Consider the following 7276-nt stretch of genomic DNA (forward strand, 5'->3'; position numbering starts at 1 on the left):
GCATTTTCTTTATGGAAGACACACCACCGTTTACACAGATCACAGAGCGATACAATTTTAACTTTCGGCTAAATTTTCACACGACAGATTAAGCAGATGGAAGCTTTATTTACAGGAATTTAATTTTACAATAGTTCACATTCCCGGCACAAAAAATATTGTAGCAGACGCACTATCTCGTTCTCTCAGCAACAATCAGCAAGACATCGCAACCAACTTCTGCGAAGCAAATTTCAGCGTCGTGTGCACTCAACAAGTTGCATTTGAAAATTTTATTTCGTCATCATTACAGGACATAGCAAAAGAGCAAAATAAAGACAACGTGTGAAAAGAAATTAAACACCTCTGGCAAGATAGGAATAATGTTACGATTAGAAACCATTACACTGTACGCAATGACATTCTATTTCGCCGCTCTGATCCTGACAGCAACAAATGGTTATTATGCATTCCTGACGAGCTTGTTAACAAATTAATCTGGTATACTCATTTAAGTTACGCACATTACGGAGCTAGAAAATGTTTTCTTATACTGAGACAGAACTGTTATTTTGCCAACATGGAGAAACGTATACGACGAGTTTTAGCGTCATGTAAAATCTGCCAGAAAGCTAAGTCAGACACAACTTCACATATTCCTCCATTATATCCCATTGTACCTGTTAAATTAAGACATATGGCCGCTGTAGACATTTTGGTCCGATTCCCAGAACTAATAGAGGGTTTTGCTACATCTTTGTCGCTGTTGAACTCACTTCAAAATTTGTTACCTTCACTCCGTTATGCAAAGCTACTGCTAAAACTGTTTCAAAAGCATTTGTAAAGCATTTTTTATTTCATGTAGGGCATGTGATGAAAGTAATTTCCGACAATGGATCACAATTTCAATCTGCTATATGGACACGTATGTTACGAGCTAGAAACATTTCTCCCCGATCTATATATCCAGGTACCATGCTTCTTCGAACCCTTGTGAACGATTAATGAAAGAAATTGGTAAACTGTGTAGAATATACTGCCACAAAAGACATATTGATTGGGACACACACATATTCTCATTCCAGGATGTAATTAATTCCACACCAAATGAATCCACTATGCTATCTCCGTCTGTTATACTGAAAAATGTTGAACCACCTAACAAAATTACAGAATTAGTAAACTTTCCTACATCTCGTCGATTACGGCACCACGAAATAGTCGACATTGCGCTGAACAACATCAAACGTGCCGCAGAGCGCCGGAGAAGACAGTAAAAACAGGTTTGTACACGCCGTGACTTTCACATTGGACAGAAAATATTAGTACGTACACACTATTTATCCAACAAAGGAAAAGGTAGGTGCAGTAAATTTGAGCTTCTATACGCAGGTCCATATCGAATTCGCAGCATTCCTCACCCTAATGTTCTACACGTCGAAACTTTGAGAACCAGAAAATCGAAAGGAAACCACCACTGGTCAAACCTTTTATTGAATGAAGATACTTTATGATTTAACATGCTATAATGCCATTTTGCTAATTTTATGATCACTTATGCAATTATATTCACATGACTAATTACCAATGATTATCGTATTTTTTCTTGGCAAGTGCCCAACAAGGTAAGGTTAGCAGGTCGCTCTTCTTGTCGTTACACATCAGACCGTGCATATTTTCCCAGATGATTTTACACATTTTATGACCACTTATGCAATTATATTTATGTGACTACTTATTAATGATTATCGTATTTTTTCTTGGCAAGTGCCCGGCAAGGTAAGGTTAGCAGGTCGCTCTTCTTGTCGTTACATATCAGACTGTGCACATTTTTTCCAGAGAAACTTATGTATCTTATGAATAATTATGCAATGTTATCTTGTGACATATTAATTTTATTAAATTTTCTCTCCATTAAAGTCTTTAATTCTCGCCTCTATTAACTACACAACATACAAGCTGAGCACAACGAACGTCACATTTTTTGTCTTTCTTAGGTATATACGATTGTTTCATGTTTTGTTTGTATGCACTATGAAATAGTTAAGATATAGCAAACACCAGTTGACTTTGACATTTTGCCTTATGATATCTCAACATCATGACTACCTTACTGTTACATTTTGATACACTGAGTACGTTTTTGCCTCTGAACGCTATATAAGTTTTTAACGTATTACGTTTTCTGTCATGTTATGCTGTATGCTTAATTGTGTTACCATAAACCAGTCATTATTTAATGAGTATATGATTTAAATGCAAGACATTAATGTCTGTTCATCAATTTCAGAAAGAAATGATGCGTGAAAGAAATAAATTAAACAGAAATGGGAATTTCACCTTCGGAATGGTTGAAAGAAGATGCAAACCTCGTGAGGAAGAGTAAATGGATCAGGATTAACAAGCATTAACAAGAATATACTATACACATCGTAGAGTAGCAGTCTTAAATAATTTTTTCTTTCAGAATACAAGGCGATTGATGCAGGCTGTCAGACAGAACTACACATCTTAGTTTTAGTGATGGAATATGCTAGAGATAAGGAATAGTTGTATAATGAGTAATGAAGTGGTTTTTTGCAGATGATAATGAATGATGATGAATAATGATGAAGAATATGCTACTATGGATAATGAAGTTTTTCTTTACAGATGATGATAATAATGGAGTTATGATAATATAGATAATGAAGTGATGGATAATGAAGTTTTTCTTTACAGATGAGGATAATGTGGAAGTTATGTATTCATGCTATGTAGTTATTTAAGTATTTGTTGCAGTTCACTTTGACAGTAGGTGTTATATTGCATAGCATAATGACTGAAGGTTTTGGAAAGGACAGCTATGGAACACATTTTTATACACATTTCACTACCTGTTAATTCGAAGTTCACTACTTTTCAGCATAAAATGCGTTTCTTCTTTCAGCTTAATAATCCATTTTTTTCTATATTTTTGCAGGAGAAATTATTTATGAAATTAATGTGCTATAAGCAGTTGTTCATTAAATCTGTCATTTATGAATGTGATTACATATACTCTACTTGTTTCATAACCTTGCTACAGCTGACTCATGACGAATGACGTCACACATTTTCATTTACAGGAACAACCCAGAAGCAAATTTTTTCTTTTTCTCTTCTTGCTTTCCCCTATAAATACCCAAAGCAATGCATTGCTAACAAAAAAATGTATTACCAGTCCCAAATAATGATACCAGTTTAAGAGAGTTCTGAGTAATTCTTATTAGCTCTGAATAGTATGTCACTTGAATAATGAATGCATAAATACTATGCGCATAATTTCATTACTCTATTGAGATGACAATGATTAATTAATAATGCTTTGTAACTGGGAAATGAATGCTACTGATTACTGTATTGAGATGACCAATGATTAATTAATAATGCTTTGTAACTGGGAAATGAGTGCTACTGATTACTGTATTGAGATGACCAATGATTAATTAATAATGCTTTGTAACTGGGAAATGAATGCTATTAATTACTGTATTGGGATGACCAATGATTAATTAATAATGCTTTGTAACTGCGAAATGAATGCCACTGATTACTGTATTCAAATGACCAACGATTAATTAATAATGCTTTGTAACTGGGAAATGAATGCTACTGATTACTGTATTGAGATGACCAATGATTAATTAATAATGCTTTGTAACTGGGAAATGAATGCTACTGATTACTGTATTGAGATGACCAAATGCTTTGTAACTGGGAAATTAATGCTACTGATTACTGTATTGAGATGACCAATGATTAATTAATAATGCTTTGTAACTGGGAAATGAATGCTACTGATTACTGTATTTCGATGACCAATGATGAATTAATAATACTTTGTAACTGGGAAGTGAATGCTACTGATTGCTGTATTGGGATGACCAATGATTAATTATCAACATTATTCTGTAATACTATGTTATTGACTACCTCCTGTTTTAAGTAATGACTTCTGATGATTTGTAATTAGGGAATGAATGCCAATGTTCTCTGTAAAATGTTCTCTGTAAAACGAATGACTTCTGTGATTTGTAATTAGAGAATGGGTGCCAATGTTCTCTGTAAAACAATTAATGAACATTTTTCTGTAATACTACATACATGGACAGAAATGTTCAATAACTGGGCTATGAATGCCGCAAACTACTAATGTAATTCCCAATGAAGACTAGTATGTGACTTAATGTCCTTCACCTTCTGACCTAACTACCCTGAATTACTGCAATATCCATTTGTCCTGTATATCCTCTTGATCATGGAGCACTATATTTTGTTTTTGCACTAATTCTACGTTGGTGTGCCTTGTAAGAGCGTGGTGTTGACACGACATGCTGTCCACCACCGTGAGCGATGGAGACGTTATTATGGTCCCACTGTTTGGTGTACCTGATGTACTGCCAAAATGGTAACATGGAATATTACTACGACATTTCAGTGTCTTGGCTACGCTGATAAACACTTCTGGGAAAAGAACTTCGGATTGTCTCACTTGGTATTGTACTTCTGTGGAAAGATATGGACTTTCAGTGCAGCTGCGTGCAACCTAAAGTGCTACAACCATGATGCAATCCTTCCCTTTCCTATCCTAATTCTTGTAACATAGTGAAAATCATTTTTTTTGCTAACATCATTTGTATTCATGGCCTATACATTTTTTTCGATTTGCTGATATATTCTGAACTTCAGCGCGTGTGCACTTTCTAACATGATTTCTACTTATCGTATATTCATTTTGTGATTTGCTGATATGTTCTGAACTATAGTACATGTGCACTTATGTCACTTGTCAACATGATTTTTTTTGCCATTACGTTTATTTGTTGTGAAAATGCTAAAGAGTTTTTCAGTGCGTGTGCACTTTTGTCATTTTTCTAACATGATTTCTACTCATTGTATGTGCATTTTGATTTGCTGATATGTTCTGAACTACAGTACATGTGCACTTATGTCATTTGTCAATGAGATTTGTACTCATTATGTTTATTTGTTGTGAAAACGTTGAAGAATTTTTCAGTGCATGTGCACTTATGTCATTTGTTAATATGTTTTTTACTCACATTTTGTTATTGTCTAATATGTTTTGTACTCGGTGCATGGGCACCACATTTACTTCATGTTCTACATCTGTATATTCTGTGATTGTAAAGTTAATTAGTCAAGAAAAAATTTGTTGCTCATGGCAAGCCCAAATGACTCACCATCGCTGCCAAATTTTTGCCCCCCCCCCCCCCCCCCCCCAGTGGAGGGTTATGAAACGCGTAAGTTTCATATGTATTCACTACCAGCGATGGCGAGGCATGACAGAATCTCTGACCAGACAGTTATTTATCGTGTCTAGTCTGCGCTTGACCGCGCGAGAGTTCAGTTGCGAGTTGTACTCAGTCGGAAGTTGATTGTGGAGTCGGCAGTTGCGAGTAGGATGTTGTGTGTAGCGAGTCGCGAGAGGAAGTAGTCAGCCGACGGTAGTACTGAGCGGGCGTCGGCATGGGTCGGCGGCTTGCACCCTTTACATCTCTGGTCAAGGTTCGGGACGAGGTATATTGTTAAATAAGGTAATGAAGCAGCATTGCGCACATCTGATAATGTAATGTATGTTAATTGTAATTAATTTGTTCAAGAAATGACCCAATAATAATTTTGTTTTCAAAGCAATCGTTTTTAAGAAAAGAATCATTCTAATTGAAACAATATTTCCTATGCTTTTCCTCCCAGAATCAATTTATCAGATTAATTATTGCACAGGGCTTAAGGTCAGCGCGGCTGCCCTATTATTGTGGGTTTAATGATTAATGTTCATTTCTCAATTTTTGTGTCGAGTTTACATTCGGCCATTATTTTTCAATATTTTTGTAGCGAAGGTACAGTCGCTTTTATTTTAATTTAACGATGTTTTGTGGAGCTCAACAACATTTGGGTCATTATTATTCAGTAATCTTGTGGGGAACTAACTTTTGGCACGTTTTCATTATCATTGAGTTTTCTTTTGTTTTTGCTGGGACGTCACACTTTGGCTCTATTTCGATTAACATTTAAATATAGTCATTTTACATATTTTTACGGGGAGGTTACAATATAGTTGTTTGCAGATGACGCTGTTGTTTATCGACTAATGAAGTCATCAGAAGATCAAAACAAATTGCAAAACGATTTAGAAAAGATATATGTATGGTGCGAAAATTGGCAATTGACCCTAAATGACTAAAAGTGCGAGGTCATAGGCATTAGTGCTAAAAGGAATCCGTTAAACTTCGGTTATACGATATATCGGTCAAATTAAAGGCAGTAAATTCAACTAAACACCTACGAAATTCACTTACGAGCAACGTAAATTGGAAGGAACACATAGAAAATGTTGTGGGGAAGGCTAACAAAGTCTGCGTTTTATTGGCAGGACGCTTAGATCTACTAAAGAGACTGCCTTCACCACGCTTGCCCGTTCTTACCAGATACGATTGACGGAGTACATCGAAAAAGTTCAAGGAAGAGCAGCACATTTTGTATTATCACGAAATAGAGGAGAGAGTGTCACTAAAATGATACGGGATTTGGGGTGGACATCATTAAAATAAAGGCGTTTTTCGTTGCGGCGGAAACTTCTCACGAAACTCTAATCACCAACTTTCTCCTCCGAATACGAGAATATTTTGTTGACACCGACCTAGATAGGGAGAAACGATCACCATGATAAAATAAGGGAAATCAGAGCGCGTACGGAAAGATATGTGTTCGTTCTTTCCGCCCGCTATACGTGACTGGAATAATAGAGAATTGTGAAGGTGGTTGATATAGATTAGATGTAGATGTAGAGCTACATTAACATATGCTTGGCACAGCTCTGGTTACGGAGTTGATATTACTGTTGCATCATTTCGTAATGTGACCACTGCGGCTTCTGATACAGGGCTACTGATCCACCGAAAATGATGCAACGCTTCCAGATGTTGCTCTTGTTAAGTATACACACAGTTTAATTCCACTACGTTTTAATCACTTCATTGAAACTCCGCATTTGGGTTTCAATGACGAATAAGGGAAGAATGTACGACAAAGCAGCAAATTCCCTTCTGATAAATACTATTCTGTAAGCGCTGTACGTGTTAACAAACATTTTTAGCTTTTTTACGATCCTCTATCCATATGTTTTATACATATATGAGTGTTCTTAATCTGCTGGCCGCAGCTGTCTGTTACACGGTATCGTTTCGTCAGTGACTATTACATTCGTGGTTTTTACGTTCGTTAACCTTCAAACTTAGATTGTATAGAAATGCAC

This window comes from Schistocerca americana, chromosome 1 (assembly GCF_021461395.2).
Source record: "Schistocerca americana isolate TAMUIC-IGC-003095 chromosome 1, iqSchAmer2.1, whole genome shotgun sequence".
NCBI classification, from domain to species: domain Eukaryota; kingdom Metazoa; phylum Arthropoda; class Insecta; order Orthoptera; family Acrididae; genus Schistocerca; species Schistocerca americana.